Below are 25,415 nucleotides of genomic sequence, written 5' to 3' on the forward strand. Positions count from 1 at the left end.
TAAATAAGCTAATAAACTTTTCAACAAGAGGAATCACATCTTTGACCAGACATTAACCTCTGTTCCTTCTTTGTTGATTCTCTGCACTTATAAGCAACAGTTTTGAGTGATCTAAGGCCTGGAATACAGAGTTCTGGGGGAGAGGAAGTTGCTAGTTCATTACAGCCTCATAAAACACAGAAGAAAGAGAACAAGAAGTAGGAAAATGAGTATGATCTTCTTAAATTTTAGACAAGACCACTAGCTTATAGAGGAAGAGAGAATTTGAAGTAGTACCTTGGTAGGTTGGTCATAATTTGATGGAATTTAGATGGAAAGGAGTGCACAGTGATGGTTTTGGTGCTGACCTGCCACATATCTGAGTGATGGGGTACTAGTAGCAGATGAGCCTCAGCACTCTCACAGCAATGGCTCCCCTTCTAGACATACTTCCCAGATCCACTTCAGAATGACTCCCTGAGCAGTTTGGCCTAGCTTTACCCCTCTACTTGCAGCTTTCAGCATTATTTTGTATGTATAGTTGTATTTTATTGTACCTACTGGTAGAGTGCTTTGTAAGTAGTTTCTTCAATTATTTCATGTATGATATGGAAAACTGCTTCTCAATTATGTCACATGCTATTTGAGACCCCGACTGTAGGCTGACAGTTTATTTGTTAACTACTTTATTTTTAGCTCATATCAGATGATTAGCAAATGCCATGTAGCTGATTGAAACTTCACTCCAACTACCCAGAATTAGCCAGGTAATTTTTTATTTCTTGAGCCAGGCCAGTTTTATATGTTCATCATGTATTTGAAAATCTTGCTAAATATTCTTATTGGTTGTAAATTTAAAAAAACCACAAACAAAACAAAACAAGAAACCAAACACAAAAGAAACAAGCCCTAAACCAAAAAGTTACTAATCATTTCACTCTCATGTTCTTCAACTTTCAGGGACTTCCCATTTTCTATATGTCAAGGTCCTTAGCATGACTCTGTAGTTTTTCCACAATCTGGCTCCACTTGACTTTCCAGCTTCTCTCTTACCACCCTTTCCCTTTGATCTTACAGATGCATGACTGTTTACTGCTCTGTAACCTCTCATATAATTCTCTCTGCCTGAAATGGCCTTACCTCTCCATTTTGTGAGAGCAAACCTTATTAACTGCAGCCATATGCTGCCACCTCCATGAAATTTTCCTGTATTTTCCCAGTTGGAATAATTCCATTGTGCACCTTTAATCTCCACTAGTAATACAAAAACCAAACTATTCATATTACATTTTACATTCTGGGGGCAAATAGTGGTCATGCAATATTAATAGAACTAATAATTAGAAGCTATTAGAGTTGGTTGCAGTGACACATTAGAGTTTAATGTCGTGAGTTTTGGAGTCAAACCAACCTAGTCTTGAATTCTGGCTCAATCACTTTGCATCCTTGGGGGAGTTACTTAACATCTTTGAGCCTCAATTTCCCCCTCTTGAAAACAGAATTGCTTTGAGGATTAAATGAGGTTACCATCATAAAGGGTTTGTCTTGATACCTGCCTCATGGTAATTACTCAGTAAGTTTAGCTACTATTATCACATAGTAGACGCTCAATTTGTGTTTGTTAATAAATCTATTCCCAACCCCTAGTTTATAGATGAAGAGATTGAAAGAGAAAGAGAAAGAGAATTGCTCAAGGTGACACCTTTAGTTTGGGGCATATCTGTAACTAACAACTTCATATGCCAGTAACCAGGTAAGAGCTTTTTTTTTTCTCTTTCAACATAAGGTGTATATAAGTCTTTCTCATCACTAGACTGAAAGCTTCCTGAGGGCAGGGAACTTGTCTGATTCACTTTTGTCTGCCCTTTGCCTCTAAGCACAGTAATTGCCTATGTTTTAGCTCCTTAATAAATGTTAGATGTAATTTAATTTAAGAAAGTTCCCATTAGAAACAAGAATAAATTAATAAAATGTCTTTAATCAGTTGTAGACTTAATGTTGCAAAATTTCACTAAGCTCTAAATACAGCATACAATCAAGTGATGTTAATAAAGAAAAGCTTAATTTAAACATTACTGCATTTTTAGGTGACAAAACAACAGGCCACTTCATCATCAAGATTTCTAGAAAGAGCAGATATTTCATACACTGCCAAGCAAAAAGGATAAGAGATTCAAACACATATTTCTTTTCTCTTTTCTTTCTTTCTTTCTTTCTTTCTTTCTTTCTTTCTTTCTTTCTTTCTTTCTTTCTTTCTTTCTTTCTTTCTTTCTTTCTTTTTTTTTTTTTATAACCTTTGTGTTCTTGCAGTGTTGTTTATTCAGTGGTCTTGTTTGTAATACAATACTGAATTTGCAGTTGAATTAAGAAAGAGTGGATGGTTTTTTTTTTTTTTTAATACTTTAAGTTCTAGGGTACATGTGCACAACGTGCAGGTTTGTTACATATGTATACATGTGCCATGTTGGTGTACTGCACCCATTAACTCATCATTTACATTAGGTATATCTCCTAATGATATCCCTCCCCCATTTCCCTTCCCACAATAGGCACCGGTGTGTGATGTTCCCTTTCCTGTGTCCAAGTGATCTCATTGTTCAGTTCCCACCTATAAGTGAGAACATGTGGTGTTTGGTTTTCTGTTCTTGCAATAGTTTGCCGAGAATGAAGGTTTCCAGCTGCATCCATGTCCCTACAAAGGACACGAACTCATCCTCTTTTTATGGCTGCATAGTATTCCATGGTATATATGTGCCACATTTTTTTAATCCAATCTGTCACTGATGGACATTTGGGTTGATTCCAAGTCTTTGCTATTGTGAATAGTGCTGCAATAAACATACATGTGCATGTGTCTTGATAGCAGCATGACTTATAATCCTTTGGGTATATACCCAGTGATGAGATGGCTGGGTCAAATGGTATTTCTAGTTCTAGATCCTTGAGAAATCACCACACTGTTTTCCACAATGGTTGAACTAGTTTACAGTCCCACCAACAGTGTAAAAGTGTTCCTATTTCTCCACATCCTCTCCAGCACCTGTTGTTTCCTGACTTTTTAATGATTGCCATTCTAACTGGTGTGAGATAGTATCTCATTGTGGTTTTGATTTGCATTTTTCTGATGGCGAGTGATGATGAGCATTTTTTCACGTGTCTGTTGGTTGTATGAATGTCTTCTTTTGAGAAGCGTCTGTTCATATCCTTTGCCCACTTTTTGATGGGGTTGTTTTTTTCTTGTAAATTTGTTAGAGTTCTTTGTAGGTTCTGGATATTAGCCCTTTGTCAGATGAGTAGATTGCAAAAATTTTCTCCCATTCTGTAGGTTGCCTGTTCACTCTGATGGTAGTTTCTTTTGCTGTGCAGAAGCTCTTTAGTTTAATTAGATCCCATTCATCAATTTTGGCTTTTGTTGCCATTGCTTTTGGTGTTTTAGACATGAAGTCCTTGCCCATGCCTATGTGTGAATGGTATTACCTAGGTTTTCTTCTAGGGTTTTTATGGTTTTCGGTCTAACATTTAAGTCTCTAATCCATCTTGAATTAATTTTCGTATAAAGAGTAAGGAAAGGATCCAGTTTTAGCTTTCTACTTATGGCTAGCCAATTTTCCCAGTACCATTTATTAAATAGGGAATCCTTTCCCCATTTCTTGTTTTTGTCAGGTTTGTCAAAGATCCGATGGCTGTAGATGTGTGGTATTATTTCTGAGGGCTCTGTTCTGTTCCATTGGTCTACATCTCTGTTTTCGTGCCAGTACCATGCTGTTTTGGTTACTGTAGCCTTGTAGTATAGTTTAAAGTCAGGTAGCGTGATGCCTCCAGCTTTGTTATTTTGGCTTAGGATTGTCTTGGCAATGTGGGGCCTTTTTTGGTTCCATGTGAACTTTAAAGCAGTTTTTTCCAATTCTGTGAAGAAAGTCATTGGTAGTTTAATGGGGATGGCATTGAATCTATAAATTACCTTGGGCAGTATGGCCATTTTCACGATATTGATTCTTCCTATCTGTGAACATGGTATGTTCTTCCATTTTTTTATGTCCTCTTTTATTTCACGGAGCAGTGGTTTGTAGTTCTCCTTGAAGAGGTCCTTTACTTCCCTTGTAAGTTGGATTCCTAGGTATTTTATTTCTTTGAAGCTATTGTGAATGGGAGTTCATTCATGATTTGGCTCTCTGTTTGTCTGTTACTGGTGTATAAGAATGCTTGTGATTTTTGCACATTGATTTTGTATCCTGAGACTTTGCTGAAGTTGCTTATCAGCTTAAGGAGATTTTGGGCTGAGACAATGGGGTTTTCTAAATATACAATCATGTCATCTGCAAACAGGGACAATTTGACTTCTTCTTTTCCTAACTTGAATACCCTTGATTTCTTTCTCTTGCCTGATTGCCCTAGCCAGAACTTCCAACACTATGTTGAATAGGAGTGGTGAGAGAGGGCATCCCTGTCTTGTGCCAGTTTTCAAAGGGAATGCTTCCAGTTTCTGCCCATTCAGGCTGTGGGTTTGTCATAAATAGCTCTTATGATTTTGAGATACGTTCCATCAATACCAAATTTATTGAGAGTTTTTAGCATGAAGGGCTGTTGAATTTTGTCAAAGGCCTTTTCTGCATCTGTTGAGATAATCATGTGGTTTTTGTCTTTGGTTCTGTTTATATGCTGGATTACGTTTATTGATTTGCGTATGTTGATCCAGCCTTGCATCCCAGGGATGAAGCCCACTTGATCATGGTGGATAAGGTTTTTGATGTGCTGTTGGATTCGGTTTGCTAGTATTTTATTGAGGATTTTTGCATCGATGTTCATCAGGGATATTGGTCTAAAATTCTCTTTTTTTGTTGTGTCTATGCCAGGCTTTGGTATCAGGATGATATTGGCCTCATAAAATGAGTTAGGGAGGATTTGCTTTTTTTCTATTGATTGGAATAGTTTCAGAAGGAATGGTATCAGCTCCTCCTTATACCTCTGGTAGAATTCAGCTGTGAATCCGTCTGGTCCTGGACTTTTTTTGGTTGGTAGGCTATTAATTATTGCTTCAATTTCAGAGCCTGTTATTGATCTATTCAGGGATTCAACTTCTTCCTGGCTTAGTCTTGGGAGAGTGTAAGTGTCCAGGAAATTATCCATTTCTTCTAGGTTTTCTAGTTTATTTGCATAGAGGTGTTTATAGTATTCTCTGACGGTAGTCAAACACATATTTCTAACCTGCAGTTGCAACCATGGCATTTAACATCAGTTTAAACTTGGAATACAAAAGAATATAAAGTATTGCCTTTACAGAAGTAATGGAATTTGACAAGTTATTATCGTAAAAGATTAATTAGTACCCTGTGAGAAGGAAACTGAGTCACAGATAGTAAGTCTGTTTACAAAAACATAAGGGATGGATTTTCATGTTATTGTTTTTCATCTCAAATATGTAGAGAGATAGTCACCTTAAATAGCTTGCCTGGGAAATTACAGAATGTCTATTTTGTCCTATTTAAGATTGTGCAAAGTTTCACATAAATTATAGACACAGAGACATGCATAAATAATTTAGTATAGAACAATAAACTAGATGGATAAATAGGAGGTTATTACTTTCAAATTATAGTATTAACTCTCTCAAAATTTATTTTCTTACTTGGAAACGACTTGTTGTTTGCCTGTCCATACTCCATGTGCAGGATATAAAAGGGGAATGGTGCTCAAACATTGCTGATGACATCTGAGGACTATCACTTGTTTTCACCAAATAGTGCTTTAGAAAAGAATGAAGATGCTGCATGGGAAATGACATTAGGATCTAATTCTCAAACACTTTTTCCATTAATGAACAATACATTATAAATCAGGAGACATGCACGTTTGTTTTCTGAACATAGGGCAAAAAAGAAAAGTAAGTGGCCATTTGATAAATAGCAGATACCTAACACCCTTCCAGTTTTGCTACACAAAGATCCAATATCTACCATAGTTCTTGAGTTTTTACAAACTGCCTGTTTATTCAGGAGTAATTTTTTTTTTAAAGTCAAATTAAAAAAAAAAAAAAGAACAAAAAATTGCAGTTCAGATAACTTTAAATGCCTAAATAATGTCATTGTGGAAAAAACACCACAAAAAATGCAGTTCAAATTCATACTTGGTCTAGGGCAGCTTATACTGAGTCCAGCTCAGTTTGCCAAGTGCTTGTTAAAATTAATTATCACACACACAGCAGCTTTCACTCTCTAAGTAGAACTCCCAGAAAATATGCTTGGAGTGGAGAAATACAGGTTGGGGTATGAGGTAATTTTGTACTCTAAGGAGAGATTTTTTTTTTTTAGTTCACATTACTTCATGTTGGAGAAGATTCATTATTATTTATAAAGCAGAATGAGCCCCAAAGCCAATCCCTTTCCAGTCTCACTGTCATTTTCTGCATTATTAACACCACTAAATTTCCAAATGGTAGGCTAATTCTTTCCTTACAGAGCCAAAAACCTTGCTTGGGGTTTTGCTAACTTAGGTGACAGCACTTTGTTCAAAATAATTCTTTTTTTTTTTTTTTTGAGAAAGAGTCTCAATCTCACTCTGTTGCCCAGGTGGGAGTGTAGTGGTGTGATCTCAATACTGCAGCCTTGGCCTCCTGGGTTGAAGTGATTCCCCTACCTCAGTCTCCTGAGTAACTGGGACTACAGGCGTGTACCACCACACCCGGCTAATTTTTGTATTTTTAGTAGAAATGGGGTTTCGCCATGTTGGCCAGGTTGGTCTTGAACTCCTGACCTCAAGTGGTCTGCTCACATTGGCCTCCCAAAGTGCTGAGATTACAGGCATGAGCCACCGTGTGGACCAAAATAATTCTTATTAAGCATTCAAACACCTTATTTCAATGTGGCCAGAACTCTGGTGGAAAAGAAGTAGGTTTGTCTCTTGTTTATCATTACAAAATTTTGTTTCTTTGGGCACCTTGGTCCTTTAATAATGAGGCCACCAAAATACTTTATAGTGCAGGCTTAGAAGACAATTATTATACTATTTACCATTTTACATGTTTAAGTTGCATTTGGTCAACAAGATGATTAAATAGTATATTTAATATAATAGGATATAATATCCTATTTTGAATTAATCTGAACATTGTTATAAACATAATTATTTTAAATGCAAAATTTATAAAAGTTTCTTTAGAACCAAATAACAATAAAAAATCCTCATTCACTCCCCTCCTCTACCACCATCCCCACAGCTTTATTCCAAACTAACGTAAGGCAGGGTGAGTCTTCTGGAGTGACTGCTTTAACCCAATTTGAGATGAACGAATCTTGTTTACAGGGTTCTGAGGCTTGGTAGAAGTCAGTGTGTTGAAGAGATGAGATTTTCCATCACCAGATAAGAACTTCTCACAGAGTTGCATCAACGTAACCGTGGTAGTGAGTTCCTATCTTGGAACACCTTTCAAGCGTGGCCTATCTGTGCCAAGGAGGCCATTCGGTATTCCATGTTCCAATCCTGAGAGTCATAATGTAATGACTCCTTTAAAGGTGTGTTTCCTCTTTTCATGGCTGCTTGGTTCCTGCCATCCAAAGAGCATTTACAAAGTGAAACCCGTTTGTAACTGTAGGACAGGAACTGAAACTTACAATTACTCTTCTGATTCTGGCCAACCCATGCAGAAGAAATGTCTGTGAAAGCAGTCAAATCCACTTTTACAAAGCTACTCATTTTTTGATAATTGGGTGTGTTAAGTTTAGCCTAAACCTTCCTCTTTATGTATTTTAAGTTCTGCTTAAAGGTTTCTTCTTCATATATAGTGAACTGTAACCTAACTGGATGTGTAAATAGACTGTAATCTACTCTTGTACCAATCATCAAGTTTTGGTCAAGCAAAGGCAGCCAACTGTTCAGATTTTGTTCAAATAAGGCAAATGGCAAGCTGTAACCAATCCAGCTGTTTTTGTACCTCACTTGCATTTTCTATATCTCTCTTTCCCTTTTCTGCCCATAAATCCTCTCCAACCATGTGACAGCACTGAGTTGCTTTGAACCTCTTCCGTTTCTGGGGGTTGCCTGATCCTCAAATCATTCTTTGCCCAATTAAACTCTGTTAAATATAATTTGTTTAAAGTTCTTTTAAAAAATTTTTATGGGTACATAATAGGCCTATCTACTTATAAGATACATGAGCTATTTTGATGCAGGCATACAATATGTAATAATCACATCAGGATAAATTAGATATCCATCACCTCACATCACCTCAAGCATTTATTTCTTCTTTGTGTTACAGACATTCCAGTTATACTCTTCTAGTTATTTTGAAATGCATAATAAGTTTTTGTTGGCTGTAATTACCCTGTTGTGCTATCAGATACTAGATCTTATTACTCCTATCTATATTTTATGCTCATTAATCATTTTTATTCTCTCCCACCACCATTACCCCTCTCAGTCTCTGGTAATCCAGAGAATGGGAGAAAATATTTGCAAATTATTCATCTGACAAGGGATTAATAACCAGAGCATATAAAGAACTCAAACAACTCAATAGAAAAAAAATGTGTTAATCTACTTAAAAATGGGCAAAAGATCTGAATAGACATTTTTCAAGAGAAGACATACAAATGGCAAACAGGTATATGAAAAGGTGCTCAATATCGCTGATTATGAGAGAAATGCAAATCAAAACTACAATGAGATGTCATTTCACTCTAGGGATAATGGCATGTGTTCAAAAGATAGGCAATAAGGAATGCTGGCAACACTGCCTAAAGTTTTTCTTACCAGGTGGAAACGATGAGGCATAGCCTTCCGACCTCTTCCTGAATTTTTCCTTCAGTATTTCTTTAGCCACTATTCTGTCTCTTGATAGTTATCTCTTTATCATATGTATTCTGCCTCCCCTAAGATCATGTTTATGCTAGGCCTGAAGGAGAGAGGTGCAAAGTGAAAGATAGGACTTCCACTCCAATGTAAGCCATGAATTCCTTTCATCTTACACCCCCACCAACCAATGCAGAACAATGCCTGGCACATAGATGCTCATAAATACTAATTGTAGCTGATTTGAAAGTATTACTATGGTACTGAACATAATGCTTTCTACATATCTAGTAATCAAACGTATCAAGTTTAATTTTATAAAGGAATAATATATTTATATGTTAACAAAATCAAAATATAAAATACATATATAAAAATTATATATATAAAATAAATGCATATATTAAAATGAATACACTGAGAAATCTATCCCCAACCCTAGTCTTCATCCACTCAATTACTCTTACCCTTTATAGGAAACCACTTTATTCTAGCCAATTTGTGTATCTTTATTATCTCCTGATATAAGTGGAAGAAAATATAAATATGCAATTATATCACCCTTCTTTTTTAGACAAAAAGTCTTATACTTTATGGCTAATTCTGTACTTTTTTCATTCAACCATCTGTCTTCCTTCCATGTCAGTGCATAGAGAACTTCCTCATTCTTTTTTTTTTTTTTTTTTTGAGGTGGAGTCTTGCTCTGTTGCCCAGGCTGGATGGGGTGCAGTGGCGCGATCTCGACTCACTGCAAGCTCTGCCTCCCGGGTTCATGCCATTCTCCTGCCTCAGCCTCCCTAGTAGCTGGGACTATAGGCGCCTGCCATCATGCCCAGCTAATTGTTTTGTATTTTTTTTAGTAGAAATGGGGTTTCACTGTGTTAGCCAGGATGGTCTCGATCTCTTGACCTCATGATCCGCCCTTCTTGGCTTCCCAAAGTGCTGGGATTACAGGTGTGAGCCACCGTGCCTGCCCACTTCCTCATTCTTTTTAAGGGCTGCAGAGTATTCATGAACCATAGTCATGAAACCAGTCCCTATGGGATGGATATATGAGTTGCTTTTCAGGTTGTTGCTATTACAAACAATTCTGTAATGAATGACTTCATACATTATTTTGTAAGTGTGCAGGTGTACCCTAAGATAAATCCCCATTCACAGAATTGCTAGGATAAATGCATTTATAGTTTTAAATATATTGTTCCCCTCCCCCCCAAAAATCCCCAAATTTTCTTCCATAAGGGTTGCATCATTTTCATTTTCTCCAGTAATTCACAAGGAATTCACGTTTTCCTACAGATCTGCCAAACAAATATTTAGTTAATCATTTGGATGTTTTTGAATTCTATAGGTGAGAAATTATAACTTAGAGTGCTATTGTTTTTGCATTTCTTTAATTGTAATTGCAGTTGAAATATTTTCAGATGGGAAGAATTCAAGATGGTAGATGAGAAGCAGCTAGTGTGTGCTACTCTCACAGAGAAAAAACAAAGTGTCAAGTAAACATTGACTCTGCAAGTAGATCACCTAAGAAACCGTATCAGGATTGATTAAGGGAGTGAGGGGACACAGAGAACAGGGAAGAGTGAAGCTGGGCAGCTGGTCACCCAAGATGAGCATGGAGCCAGGAGAAGCTCCCCAGCATAGAGAAAGGGTGAGTGAGTGAGAGCGCCTGGGGGATCCTCACTTTCCACAGGGACCTTTGAAATCCTAAGAACTGGAGGACCCCCTCATCCCAATTCCTGATTCCTGTCCCTGGGCCTCTAGACTGATATAGAGAGTTGCTGGAGTGCTTGCAGAGCAAAACTCAAGTCCCCAGGAACTCCCACAGGCCTTGGACCATGGAGCAGTCTCATGGCAGCTGCCATAGCCCTGATAGAGGCTATGGCAATTACATAGAGGCTAGTACAATTACAGTACTAGCAAGCTGTTACATTGCTTCACTCCCTATCATCAGACAAGGCTCAGCGTCAGCTTCCAGAACAATGGCCTGGCCTCTGCCTGAGCTCTGTGGTTAGATACAGCTCTCTGTTACCCTGGGAAGCAGTTGGACAGTGGGTTGAGAGACTATACCTACCTCCACTGCCTCTAGCCAGGAGGGACTCATGGTACTCAAGCAGTTGGGGAGACCCTACTCTCAGAACACTGGCTCAGGAACAGGGTGTGCCTCCTTGTTCAGGGCCAGCCAGGGAAGGGTATGGACTGTTTTCCAGCCATAGCCTCTGCCTGAGGGCACCCTGCAGCCCAGGACACCTAATAAATGAAATGCAGGTGCAATGCCAGTAATAAGGAGGGCTCCTCCAAGGCCCATCTTTGGTCATCTCTCCCTACCACCACAGAGCACTACAGAGGACTCCACCAAAATACAAAGGAGCTGTGCGCTGAGTAAAAGCCTATCTGCTAGCCACCACTCTTAAGCACCACCTACTGGATTGCACCCCAAATTACACCACCAAAAACATTTTTCCAATATACAGCACATGTGATACCTAAAGCAAAAATCTAGTCACAAATAAAGATGCTGTACAGAGCTTTGGCCCTTTGAAAGCACTCAGAATGAAGCCAACTGACTGTACTCAATGTACACTACTGTTAATGGAACACCGGACCTCATATGGTAAAGAGTCAGCTCAAGAACTCTAGCAATTCAAAAAAGCTGGTGTCCCCTTACCTCCAGACAAACACACAAGTCCTCCAGCAAAGGATTTTAACCAGATTGAAATGACTCAAATGACATACATAGAATTCAGAATCTGGGTGGCAAGGGAGCACATCAAGATCCAGGAGAGCATTGAAACCCAATACAAGGAACTCAAGGAATCCAGGAAAATGATCAAAGAGCTTAAAGATGAAGTAGCTATTTTAAGAAAGAACGAAACTGAACTTCAGAAATTCAGGAATTAACTTCAAAAATTTCATAATATAGTCAGAGGCATTAACAGCAGAACAGATGAAGCTAACGAAAGAATCTCAGAGTTTGAAGACCAGTTCTTTGAATCAACTTGGTTGGGCAACAGAAAAGAAAAAAGAATTTAAAACATGAGAAAAATCTTCATGATTTATGAGGTTATGTAAAGAGACCAAATCTATGACTCATTGCCATTCCTGAGAAAGAGAGTAAGCAACTTGGAACATATCTCTGAGGATAGAGTCCATGAAAATTTCCCCTATCTCACCAGAGAGGTGGGCATGCAAATTCAAGAAATACAGAGAACTCCTGTGAGACACTATACAAGACAACCATTGCCAAGTCACATAGTCATCAGATTCACCAAGGTCTATGCAAAAGAAAAAAAATTGTTAAGGCAGCTAGAGAGAAAGGTCAGGTCACCTACAAAAAGAACCCCATCAGGCCAGCAGCAGTTCTGTCAGCAGAAACCTTAGAAGCCAGAAGAGATTGCAGTGGGGAGGGGGGCTTTATTTTCAGCATTATTAAAGAAAATAAATTTCAAACCAAGAATTCATATCCCACCAAACTGAACTTCGTAAGTGAAGGAGAAATACAATCCTTCTCAGACAAGCAAGCACTAAGGAAATTCATTACCACCAGATGATCCTTACAGGAAATCCATAAGTGATTGCTAAACATAGAAATGAAAGATGAAACCTGCTACCAATAAAAATACACTTATTACACAATGAAGTCTACAAAACAACCAGCTAACAACACAACGACGAGAGCAAAATCTCACATGTCAATACTAACACTAAATGTAAACAGTTTACATTCTCCCTTTAAAATGCATAGAGTAGTAAGTTGGATAAAAAGAGAAGACACAACTGTCTGCTGTTTTCAAGAGATGCATCCTACATGAATGACACACACAGGCTCAAAGTGAAAGAATGAAGAAAGATGTACCACACAAATGAAAAACAAAAAAGAGCAGGAGTTGCTACTCTTAAATCAGATTAAAACATACTTTAAACCAGCAACAATCAGGAAGGACAAAGAAGGGCATTATATAATGATAAAAGGTTCAATTGAACAAAAAGACTTAACTATTCTAAATATATATGTACCCAACACTGGAGCACCCAGATTCATAAAACAAATTATTGGCCTACAATAAAACATAGATGGCAACACAATATTAGTGGGGGCTTTATCACTCCACTGACAGCATTAGACAGATCACTGAGGCAGAAAACTGACAAAGGAATTCTGGAATTAAACTTGACATTTGACCAGTTGGACCTAATGAACATGTCTAGAATGCTCAAGCCAACAATGAAAGAATATACATTCTTCTCATATGCACATGGAACATATTCTAAGATTGACGACATGCTCAGTCATAAAGCAAGTCTCAATAAATTAAAAAACTTTAAAATCACACAAAGGCCACTCTCAAATCATAGTGAAATAATAATAGAAATCAATAACAAGAAGATCTCTCAAAACTACACAAAAATATGGAAATTAAGCCACATGCTCCTGAATAACTGTTGGGCGAACAATGAAATTGAGGCAGAAATCAAAAAATTATTTGAAATTAATGAAAATAGAGACACGACTTTCCAGAATTTTTGGAATGTAGCAAAACAGTGTTAAGAGGAAAGTTTATAGTGCTAAAATGCCTTTATAAAGAGGTTAGAAAGATCTCAACTAAACAATCTAACATAACACTAGAAGAACTAGAAAAAAAGAGCACAGTTCAATCTCACAGCTAGCAGAGGAGAAGACATAACTAAAATCAGAGAATGACTGATGAAATTGAGATGCAAAAGTCCATAAAAGGTTAGTGAAACCAAGAGTTGGTTTTTTATAAGAATAAACAAGACTGATAGACTGCAAGCTAGAAAAACAAGGAAAAACAGACAGAAGTTCCAAAGAAGCACAAGAAATGACAAAAATGACATTAAAATCAATCCCACAGAAATACTAAAGATTTTCAGAGATTGTTATGAACACCTCTATGCACACAAAGTAGGAAATCTAGAGGAAATGGATAAATTCCTGGAAACATACAACCTCCCAGGATTGAACCAGTAAGGGAGTGAAAACTTGAACAGACCTATAACAAGTTCCAAAATTGAATCAGTAATAAAAAACCTACCAACCAAACACAGCCCTGGACCAGATGGATTCACAACTGAATTCTACCAGGCATACAAAGAAGAACTAATAGTAATCCTACTGAAACCATTCCATAATATCGAGGAGAGGGGCTCCTCCCTAACTCATTCTACAATGCCAGCCTCATCCTGATACCAAAATCTGGCAGAGATACAATGAAAAAAGAAAACTTCAGAACAATATCTCTGATGAACATAGACATGAAAATCCTCAACAGTCTACTAGCAACCTAAATCAAGAAGCACATAAAAAAGTTAATTCACCACAATCAAGTAGGCTTTATTCCCAGGATGCAAGGCTGGTTCAACATAACAAATCAATAAGTGTGATTCACCACATAAACAGAATGAAAAAACAAAAACCGTATGATCATCTCAATAGCTGCAGAAAAAACCTTCAATAAAATTCAATATCTATTCATGACTAAAAACCTTCAACAGGCTAGGCATCAAAGGAATATACCTTAGAATAATAAGATCCACCTATGACAAACCACAGCCAACATCATACTAAACAGATAAATGCTGGAAGCATTTCTCTTGAGTACTGGAACAAGAGAAGGATGCCCACTCTCACCACTCCTATTCAACATTGCACTGGAAGTCCTAGTCAGAGCAATTAGGCAAGAGAAAGAAATAAATGGCATCCAAGAAGAAGAAGAAGTCAAACTGTCTCTCTTTGCTGATGATTTGATTTCATACATAGAAAACCCTAAAGACTTCTCCAAAAGGCTCCTAGAACTGATAAATAACTTTAGTAAAGTTTCAGGATACAAAATCAATGTACAAAAATCAGTAGCAATTCTATATACCAATAACATTCTAGTTTAGGGCCAAATAAAAAAAAATGCCATTTACAATAGCCACAAAATAGGAATATATCTAACCATGGAAGTGAAATATTCTACAAGGCAAACTACAAAACACTGCTGAAAGGTATCAAGATGACTGAATAAATATAAAAATACTCCATGCTCATGGATTGGAATAATCAATATCATTAAAATGACCATACTGTCCAAAGCAAGTTACAACTCCAGTGCTATCCCTAGCAAAATATCAAGTCATTTTTCACAGAATCAGAAAAATATTCTAAAATTCATATGGAACCAAAAAGGAGCCTGAATACCCAAAGCAATCCTAAGCAAAAAGAACGAAGCCAGAGACATCACATTACCCAACTTCAAACTATACTAAAAGGCTACAGTAACCAAGCAGCATGGTACTGGTACAAAAACAGACACAAAGACAAATAGAACAGAATAGAAAACCCAGAAATGGACCCATACACCTACAACGATCTGATCTTCAACAAAATTGACAAAAATAAGCAATAAGGAAAGGACTCTCTATCCAATAAATGGTGCCAAGATAACAGCTAGCCCTATGCAGAAGAATGAAATTAGACTCCTACTTCTCACCTTTTGCAAAAGTTAACTCAAGATGGATTAAATATTTAAATGTAAAACTTCAAACTATAAAATCCTAGAAGAAAACCTAGGAAATACGCTTCTCCACATTGGCTTTGGCAAATAATTTATGGCTAAGTTCCAGAGAGCAATTGCAACAAAACTAAAAATACGCAAGCGGGACCTAATTAAAGAGTTTCTGTACAGCAAAAGAAATTACCAACAGAGTAAACACACTACAGAATGTGAGAAAATATTTGCAAACTATGCATCTGACAAAGATCTAATTTCCAGAATCTACAAATAACTTAAATCAGCCAGCAAAAAACAAATATTTTAATTGAAAATGGGCTAAGGACATGAACAGACGCTTATCAAAAGAAGACATACAAACGGCCAATAAACATATGAAAAAAATGCTCAACGTTCACTAATCATTAGAGAAGTGGAAATCCAAACCACAGTGACATACCATTTCACAGTCATCAGAAGGCTATTAAAAAGCCAAAACATAACAGATGCTGGTGAGGTTGTGGAGAAAAGAGAACGCTTATACGCTGCTAGTGGGAATGTAAATTAGTTCAGCTACTGTGGAAAGCAGTTTGGAGATTTCTCAGAGAACTTAAAACAAAACTATTATTCAACCCAGCAATCCTACTGGGTAATCCAAACATAAAATTTCTTTTATCAAAAAGATTACATGCACTTGTATGTTCCTTGCAGCCCTATTGACAACAGCAATGGAATCAACCTAGGTGCCCATCAACAGTGGGATTGTATAAAGAAAACATGGTACATATACACCATGAAATACTACATGTCCATAAAAAGAATGAAATCATGTTCTTTGTAGCAACATGGATGCAGTTGGAGGCCATTATCCTAAATAAATTAACACAAGAACAAAAAACTAAATACTGCATATTCTGATTTTAAGTGGAGGCTAAACATTGAATATACATAGACATAAAGATAGCAACAATAAACACTTGGGACAACCAGATGGGAGAGGGAAGCATGGGCTAAAAATTCACCTATTACGTGCTATATTTACCACCTGGGTGATGGGACCATCTGTGTCCCAAACATCAGCATTATGCAATATACCCGTGTAACAACCCTGCACGTGTACCTCCTGAGTCCAAAACAAAAAGAACAACAAAATGCCTCTTCTACTCTAATGTAAAATCTATGAAGCGAAGAATTTTAAAAACTTAAAATATTTAATATAATACAAGTAATATGTGTTATATATACTTAAATAGTCATATTCAACTTAGTGTGCTTATTCATTATTGCCTGCTTCATCCCTATTGAATGTAATCTTGACAGGAATTTCTATCCTTTTGTCTGTTTAGTTCATCAATGTATCCTCAGTGCCTACATGCGGAGTGAACAATTTAGAGTAATGAAGGACAACTCCAGCATTCCTAGTCTGAAAACTGGGAGGTTGAATTTGCTGTTTATAGGCAACAAGGAGGAGCGAAGAGAGAGAGAGAGAGGAGAGAAGAGCTGCAGCCCTTTGGGCAGCCCAGACTTGGGAGCTCCTGGAGCTAGGGCTGTGATTTGCCCTTTGCAGCCCTGCGGTTCCTGGAGTCTCCAAGTTTCCGGGCACCAACGCATTCCGTGGTTGCGTTGCTGCACCAAGCTGCGGCTTGGTGCAGCTGCAGCCTTGCAGTGAGCCAGCACCTGTGCCAGCACCTGAAGCCGCCCACCCCGCTGTAGCAGCCAGCGAGCCTGACTGTGTGCAGTGGGCAGACCCCATGCTCACTCCTTCACACATCTCTCACCGCTTCACTCTAGCCTCTTTGGAAGCATGGGATCCAGGCCAGCAGTGTGAACTGAGCGCAGCCTGCCAGGAGGAGTGGGCCCAGTGGACCTGAGCAAAACTCAGGCAAAGGTGCCACGGCCACAGAGGTTTCTGGACAGAAAAGCAACACCCCTAAGGATCCCATAACATATCAATATTTTTCAGTCAGGAGGAAATTGCCTACTTGTTGTTGAATAGTGTTGCTAAGGGTGTATTTAGGAGTTGTATTAGTTTCTAGGGCTGCTGTAATACATTACTACAAAACGGTGGCTTCAAATAACAGCAATGTATCCTTTCACAGTTTTGCCGGCCAGAGTCCAAAAGCGAGGTGTTAGTAGGGCTGTGCTCCTTTAAAGGCTTTAGGGAAGAGTCCTTCCTTGCCTCTTCCAACTTCTGGTGGCTGCTGGAAGTCCTTGGCTTCCTTGATGGGTGGCCACATCACTCCAATCTCTGCTGCTCCAAATCTCACATCACCTTCTCTTCTGTCTGTTATGAGGATACTTGTCATTAAATTTAGGGCCCACCTAAGTAATCCGGGGTGACCTAATTTCAAGATCTTTGACTTAATTACATGTGCAAAAACCCTTTTTCACAGCTTCCACGCATTTGGACATGGACATTTTTAAGTGGGGGAGCCATTATTTGACCCACTACGCGAGTTCAGAGCTTTCTTGAGAAATACCAGCCCTTACCCACTGACATGAGTCTATTCATGCTGGGAGTGGTAAAAGATACCAGGACCTGAATGCCTTTGTTCCCATCTTTAACAGACACCACCCAAATTCAGTGATGGAGCAAGTGAATTTAGCACATGAGTAAATTTAATCTTCACATATATGTTGCTGGGTGCTAGAATTTAAAACATTGTTTTCAGTGCCCCCATTCTGAAACGTATGTAACTGGGATGTAAGTCTCCTCACCACCCTGGCCAAAGCCCTACCTATTCACTGAACCCCCCTCTGTTTTGTGCTGTGGGTGGGAGGAGGGCGTTACTTGTTGACCTCCCTGTCCTCAATAACCTGGGTAACCGGAGACAGAGGAATCCAGCACCTCCATCCCTAAACCATCATGTTGCAAACTCCTTACTGAAGAAAGTCATTCCCAGTTGTGTCTTCCAAATAGCGCAATTTCATTTGTGTGTTAGGACAGCAACTCTACTAGAAACTATTTCACACCAATAGAAACATCATTACAACACAAGATCAATATTTCTGATTTTCATGCTTAGTGTTATTTTTTGAGAAAGACCAGAAATTGTCATTTATATAGAGATATGTTCTATTCTGATAATCAGAAAGAACAGATAATGACTTTGGAGAACATCAAGATTAAGGTTCCTAGGGTAAACATTTATCCCTTAGTCAATATAATATTAAAGCCACTAGTACATTTTACCTGAAAGAAAAAAGAAGCCATTTTTTTGGTCAACAAGTGATATAGGAAGTCCTATATCTGTTGCATTTATTTTTTAAACTTCTTTTAAAATATAAGAATACAGTATATATATGGAAAAGTATGCAATTCATAGGTGCACAGCCTAGTCAATTATCACAAAGTAAACACATCTGTTTAATCACCATCCAGGTCAAGAAAAATACCATTGCCCACCTCACTGTCTTCAGGAAAGACCCTTAAGCCAGTTCTCTATCACTGCCTTGTCCTTCTCACCAAAAGTAGCCACTATCTTGATTGCTAAAAGGATTAATTTTGTCTGCTTTAGAATTTTATATTACATATATTCTTTAAGCTTTTAAAAATCAAAATATCTGGAAACCACTCCTTTCATGATATTTCATCTCAGAGGTAGAATAATTATTTCTTTGTAGGTGACTCTCTGTTGGAAAGATGAATAGCTTACCCCATAAATCATTAGCATAAAAACTTATTTATAATTTACATGAGAAGTCAGTATGAAGAGTAACATTATGACCTCGTGATCTAACATACTCACACAAATGGAATTATTAAAAATAAAGATAAATGAACAGTGGAATTTTCTATTTGTAATTTACCTGGTTCTTTCTGCTCTTGTCCTTCTCTCTTGATAGTAAGGTGACTTTAGCCTTTGGGACACAGTAACATTCTCTTGAGTATTTTTCTCTCTACCTGCTTGGTCTCTTGTTCACATGCAATTTTTCTCAACAAAAAGTGTTATTGTTTAGTAGTTAAAAAAAGAAATGACTTCAAAGTCAACAATATGTAGAAAGGCTTATATTTGGTAGCATATTTCAAAAATTATGACTGACCTCAATTCTTATTAACACATGTAAGCATTGTATTTACTCAATTCCAAGGAGAAATCAGGCATAAGATGCAATGACAAAGGAAAAGGAAAGACTACATTGTATATGCAATCAGGTGTAAGGTACAATCCAGTTTCACAAATGTTGAAATGTGAAGGGAAAAGTGCATCTTAGGATTTAGGAATAGTGCCATTTGCTGATGATATCAGCAGCAATATGGTCCAGAGATGGCTTGATGTTATTATAATTTCCTCTAAAAATACAAAAAATAAAAATAAAAATATTCAGGAAGTCATTTAGAAATTTACATTGATGTCCATCAGCTGTCCCTGGAAGTAGGAACAAGTTACCCTTTAGAGGTAATGGGGACATTTATGCGTCATGTCATTTCAGGAGTTCTACACAGCCCCACTTTCCCTCAAATGTTTACCCTATTGTCTACCATTCCTTTCTACTGTCTTAAAAATCCCATCAAAACAAAAGAAATAAAAGGTAACTATGTGAGATGATGAATATGTTAATTTGCTTCACTACAGTTACCTTTTTACTATCTATATCCATCTTATAACATCATGTTGCTGTATACCTTAAAAATACACAGTGAAATTTATTTTTTAAAAAATAATCCCATCTTTTTTTTTTTTTTTGATGGAGTCTCACTCTGTCACCCAGGCTGGAGTGCAGTGCAGCAATCTCTGCTCACTGCAAACTCTGCCTCCTGGGTTCAAGCAAAGGACCATCTTTTGAATCAGTCTTTTGAACACTATTTGTACAAGATGTCTGGAAAAGGAAACTGGTTCCTGAATTTCTCCTCTAGCTTTCTCTTACTTCATTTGCATGGCTTAATTGTATATGTTAGCTAATTGTCACTATTAAAAGCACAGATCCTGATCTTAAGGGAATGAAGTGAGGACAGATACCTCTTAATTTCCCAAATGCAATCTCAGTTTACTGAGAATAGAAAACTCCCTCCAAGGCCTGAGAATGCTTGATTAACACAGAGGGAGTTTCCCAAGAGTGTAGAAGAGGAAGCCCAACAGGCTGAGTAAGCTATTTCTTCACCTTGTATGTTTAAGTTAGAGTACTACCTCTTTTGTGTGAACTTTAAGGAGTGGTCAGTAAATGCCACTTATTTCAAATTGTTTCACTTTGGCTTGCTGGAAAATAGATGTATTTAGAGCAAAGTCATTTGGTACATTTGTTTAAATTTGGTATATTTATACAATTATACCAAACTTTCTTATTTTCTTTAAATTAAGCTTACTTTTGGAAATGTTATTTATTATAAAGTAAGATTTTTATATAAGTTCTCTAAATAGAATAGCACTATCAGTTCCCAAAAATAGAAGATAAACCCATTTCCCACTTTGGGAAATTGCTCAGAAGAATGAATTTGGAATTTGGAATCAGAAGACCAGAGTAGTCATCTCAGCTCTGCAACTTCTGTGTTTTCTGATTTTGGGAAAATCAGTTGACTTCTCTGAGTCCCAGTCTCTTCATCCAAAAAAAAAAAAAAAAAAAAAAAAAAAAGGTGACGGGATAACAACAATGTCTTCTTTCTTTCTCAAATTACATTAGATAAATCAAGCTGCAAAGGGAAATATGTGGTTCTTTTTATTTTTAAGCTTAAAGTCCAAGCAGTTATGACAGATGGATTTCACCTCGAATGCAAATGCCCATTCATTCCTAGTGGTTCCTGGACCCCTTTATTGCGAAGGGTTGCGATGAACTGCCCCAAACAAGGGAGGAAGAAGGCTGCTACTACATATTTGACACTACTTAACTCCTGCCTCCTCTTTACCAAGCCCTCTTAGCTCACTAGCATCTGCATCTTAGAAGCCACCTCCTATTCAGCATGAACTTCCTTTTTATAAGAGCCCCCAAAAGTCACCTCGAGTAAATTACACTCATGAAATCTCTTTTCAGCCTAAAACTGTCTCCTAAAATGAAACCTTCCCAGGCCCTTCTAATTCTATCACCACTTTCTCACTCCTCCAAAATAAACTGCTTTTCAGTCCAAGGAATTCTTTAGAGAGAGAAGAAGAAACAAGGATCTGCCTGTGTAATTGGGGCTGTTGTTCTATCACTTTCTTTGCTTTGTTATGTGTCACAAAGGCTTAGCAGGTACCCTCCAGAGGAGGCTGGGGTGGAGGAAAAATGTGTGAGGCCTGTGGTCTAGTTAGTGTTGAAGTCTTCATAGCAGCTTGCTTAATGCTAATTTCCTAGTCTTTGCAAATAGATCCTGCAGTGGAAAGTGCTACCAATAGTGACATAGTAGAAAAGCCATGGGCCATAAAAAACTATTTATGACACTTCCCCATTTTTCCAGCTCACACTCTGGAATGAACCAGTAAACAAGTAATTAACACACACACACAAAAATATCCTTCTGGGGTTTAAGGCTCTGTCTTAGTAGGAGAAGAATACTGTGGAAGGAAACTTGACAGAGAATACTTTGGAGAACTTAAGTGATGTTTTGATGCCAACAGATTCTGAAAGCTGACATCAGCATTTCTAATATTTGTCCATTACTGTTTAATATGATAGGTTAAGTGTTGCTTCAGGGAGCTTGGAATTATTCACTTCCGAAAAGTGAGGAGGATGCTCATTATTTCTCTTATTACTTCTCTTTAGAATTTGCATTGCTTTTACCATCCACAAACTGCTCCTTGGTAATTTTTATTACTAACAAACCCACAACCCGATTGGTTTCTCTTGAAATAGAGGGTATTGTGAAGTCACTCAGGATACAGATATAGTGCTGATGGGATCAATTAAAACGAATTGTAGCCCAGGGAAAGGTGCTTTGTGAAGCATTACAATGTGACGAAGATGAGTTTAGAAATAATCACTTACTTTATGACCACATTTCATGGTCTTGCTCACCCACATATTTGTGACAATCATATTCTGGACCAACATAAAGGGTGAGCTAGAGGAAGACAAACTTGCAAACATTACGATTTGAAAATAATTGATGTTGATTAACAAGCACATCATCATTTCAAAGCACTTTCAAGAAAAAGCATTTTCTTTCCTAGGCAACTAAAGAGGGCTGTTAATTCAGATGGAATCATCTGAAAGCTTTTCCATATCGCCTACTTACTTTATTTTCTTTTACTCCCCTCCCCAATATAAATCATAGCACCTCTGGGTGATAGCATTTGAAAATGACAAAAAGAACCCAGACGTTGACCTAAAGGCCAAGGTTAATTGGATGTGCGTGAGACGGTGCTGTAACTTCTTATCGAATTGGGTGGCTGAGCTGCATGGTTCTTGTGGCATTATTTCAGGATCTGAATTTAGTGATTGTATAAGAAACTTCTAATACGCTAAAGAGTTTAATAACCCATGTCTAAACTTCCCTTCCATAACTTCAGTTTTCATCCAGAATCTCCATTATTCAGATCTTTTCAATGGCTTCTTTTCTGGCTGCTGAGGAACCCAAAAACTTCTGCCTGGCTTTAAAGGTTTACTTTCCTTGCATTCCTTCTCTCCTTTCTTACCCTTGTTTCTCAGGCTGCTCTCTGTAATATCCCTCAAACTGGATCTTTTCCTCCCTCCGTTCCTTCTCCCCTCACCTTCGTTTTATCAACCAATTCCCTATATTTGACTTTTCTTTTTTTCTCTCTGCCTCTCCAAGTCAGCAAAACCCAGTCAAGTTCCATTTCTTCCAGGGACCTGGATTAGTCCATTCTCTACCAAGCTGTCCTTCCTCTAAAATACCATTTTTAAAGCCATGTTATCCAGTAGAAATAAAATGCAAACCACATAAGTAAGTTTATGTTGTACTGTAGAAACAGGTCAAATGAATTTTGACAATATAGTTTATTTAATCTAATCTATCATTTCCACCTGTAATAAACTTAAAATTATTAATGAGATATTTCCACTTTTTTCTAAGTCCTAGAAATCTGGTTTATATTTTAGACTTAAAGCACATCTCAGTTTGGACAAGCCACATAGCAAGTGCCCAGTATGGCCAGAGCTTACTACATTGAACAGTGTGTGTCCAGAGCCTGTGCCACATTCTCTAGCTCTCAACGTGTACTTCCTTATTTCATAGCCTTCTATCAGACCAAATTGCAAGCAACTCCGTAGAGTTGGCGGCCCCATTTTACATTTCCTCTGTCTTCACATTTTATTCCTGTGTGTGTAGTAAGCTATTAGTAATTGCCTATTGATGAATTGGTAATATTAATTTTATCTGTGACCTCTTAAACACAGCATACTTATTCCTACTACAGTGTCCTCAGGCTTGAAATTTCCCTCCTCTTCCCCATATTTATATTATGATTCAATAACCAAATCACCTCTGTTTTGTTAGATCTGAATCTCTGTGGGTATGTTGGATGACATTATAAGAAATAGATGTGCATTATTTGCAGTTCTATTGCACTAGAGAGCAGCATTTTCACAGAATACTCATCATTCAGACAATTCAGGCAAAATAGGATTTATAGCTGAAATCAATGGGATAATTGCCTCCATTGTTCTTTTTTACTTTCCTAACAGAGACCTGGCCAACTACTTATAAGAGTCTCCTGGTCACAGAATCCAACCATGAAGCAGAGGCCCTTCAATTTGATTACAATGGCAAAGACACAGTTTTATAAGCTGAAACTAAATCACTGGGATAGGAATAGCTTATAAAATTGCAGGGAGGGAAGGTCGTGAGGAAGAAAAGGAAACCTTAGAGAGTACAAGGACAGATAGGGGACCTGAAGTAGAGGACAAGATGAGGAGATTACTAAATTCTGTCGGGGGTGCTAAAATTGGGGGAGCATGAGAAACATACTATAACTGGGAACCTCAGTTTTAAAAATATAGTTTAACCACCCACTTTCCTTTCATCTCTTCATTCCTTTCCTCTCCAGACATTCCCTTCTGGCAATGCCTGCTTATTTAATTATGTTCTTGCTTGAGAAATTCCAGAGGGCAATGTTGAAACAAACCATGCATAGAACCCTGAGTGCAGAATCCTCCTGCTTAGTGAGGTGTCACTAACAATTAGTCCACCACCATTGGGCTGAAATCAGAATAATACCAACTAGACCTCCAGATGGGTGACTATCTGAGATAGCCATTGGAACAAGACACACAGACCCCGCCCCCTGCACCCCTCCTGCATGCCTCCCATACCAAGTTTTCCTTTAAAAACTCTATGGTAAATTTTAAAATTTAAGATGGTCCTTGTGACTACAGTTCACAGTCTTCTTGGTTTGCTGCTTCTCCGATTAAATTTGCTTTTCCTCCCACCAACCTTCCTCCCTTATGTCTAGCTTTAGAGCAGCAAGCAGCTGAACCTGGGTTCAGTTACAATACAGACCTTACCAATCCACAATTTTATAAACAAAATGCTGAGGTGTACCATTTCAAGCCCTATTATCAATTTACTTTAAGGGAAAGGTCCCCAGAACAGAATGATGGAGTTATAATTCTAGAACTCTGCCAATAAACAATAAAATTCCTTGATTTTTCTCATCATATAAATTGTCAAAGTTACAAATGTTATCTCCATACAGCCTAATGTTTTAAGACATCTCACTGTCTTTATTGAGAATCTGTCAATTGGTTCTTATTAAACAAATAACTCATTTATTTAATTTTAAAGTCTTGTTTCTGTTTCTTATCAGTAACATCAATCTTAGCTCCCCATTTACTTTCTTGTCATGTAATAACAAATATATCTGCCACTGAATGGAATTGCTTAACTTGGCTTAATTTTACATTTTAACATTCTCCACATTTTAAACTTTTGTTGCCTTCACATGCTAGAGGAATTTTGACAGAAAAATCTTATGATCACATCCAATTTAATAAAAACAAAGGCATAAATGAGGACCCACAGTGGCTTCTGATGAAGGGCTTGAGAATTTACTGTGGCTTAGCTGTGAACATTCTCTTAAATTTCTGCTGCTAATATTTTTTTCATTCAGGACCTACACATGTTGCCCATGCTCTGGCCAATTTTTTAGTCAAAAACACAGGCCTCAACATGTTCATGCTGAATACTGAGGGGCTTGGGAGATCTCAGTCTCAATACATATTTGTCACTTGTTAGCTGATGCCTGGCACTCTAAAACAAAAGCATCCCTCCTTTCCCTCACA

General features: G+C 37.7%; 1 long non-coding RNA gene across 1 annotated transcript; it reads left to right on the forward strand.

Moving 5' to 3' along the window:
- The first annotated feature begins 653 nt into the window (after positions 1-653).
- On the forward strand, positions 654-19,041 carry LOC105493869 (uncharacterized). The gene is made up of 4 exons (XR_011613069.1): positions 654-746; positions 1,627-1,732; positions 10,176-10,420; positions 16,610-19,041. It is a non-coding gene; the product is annotated as an uncharacterized lncRNA (long non-coding RNA).
- Positions 19,042-25,415: the final 6,374 nt, after the last annotated feature.

Source organism: Macaca nemestrina, chromosome 14 (assembly GCF_043159975.1).
Source record: "Macaca nemestrina isolate mMacNem1 chromosome 14, mMacNem.hap1, whole genome shotgun sequence".
Classification (NCBI taxonomy): domain Eukaryota; kingdom Metazoa; phylum Chordata; class Mammalia; order Primates; family Cercopithecidae; genus Macaca; species Macaca nemestrina.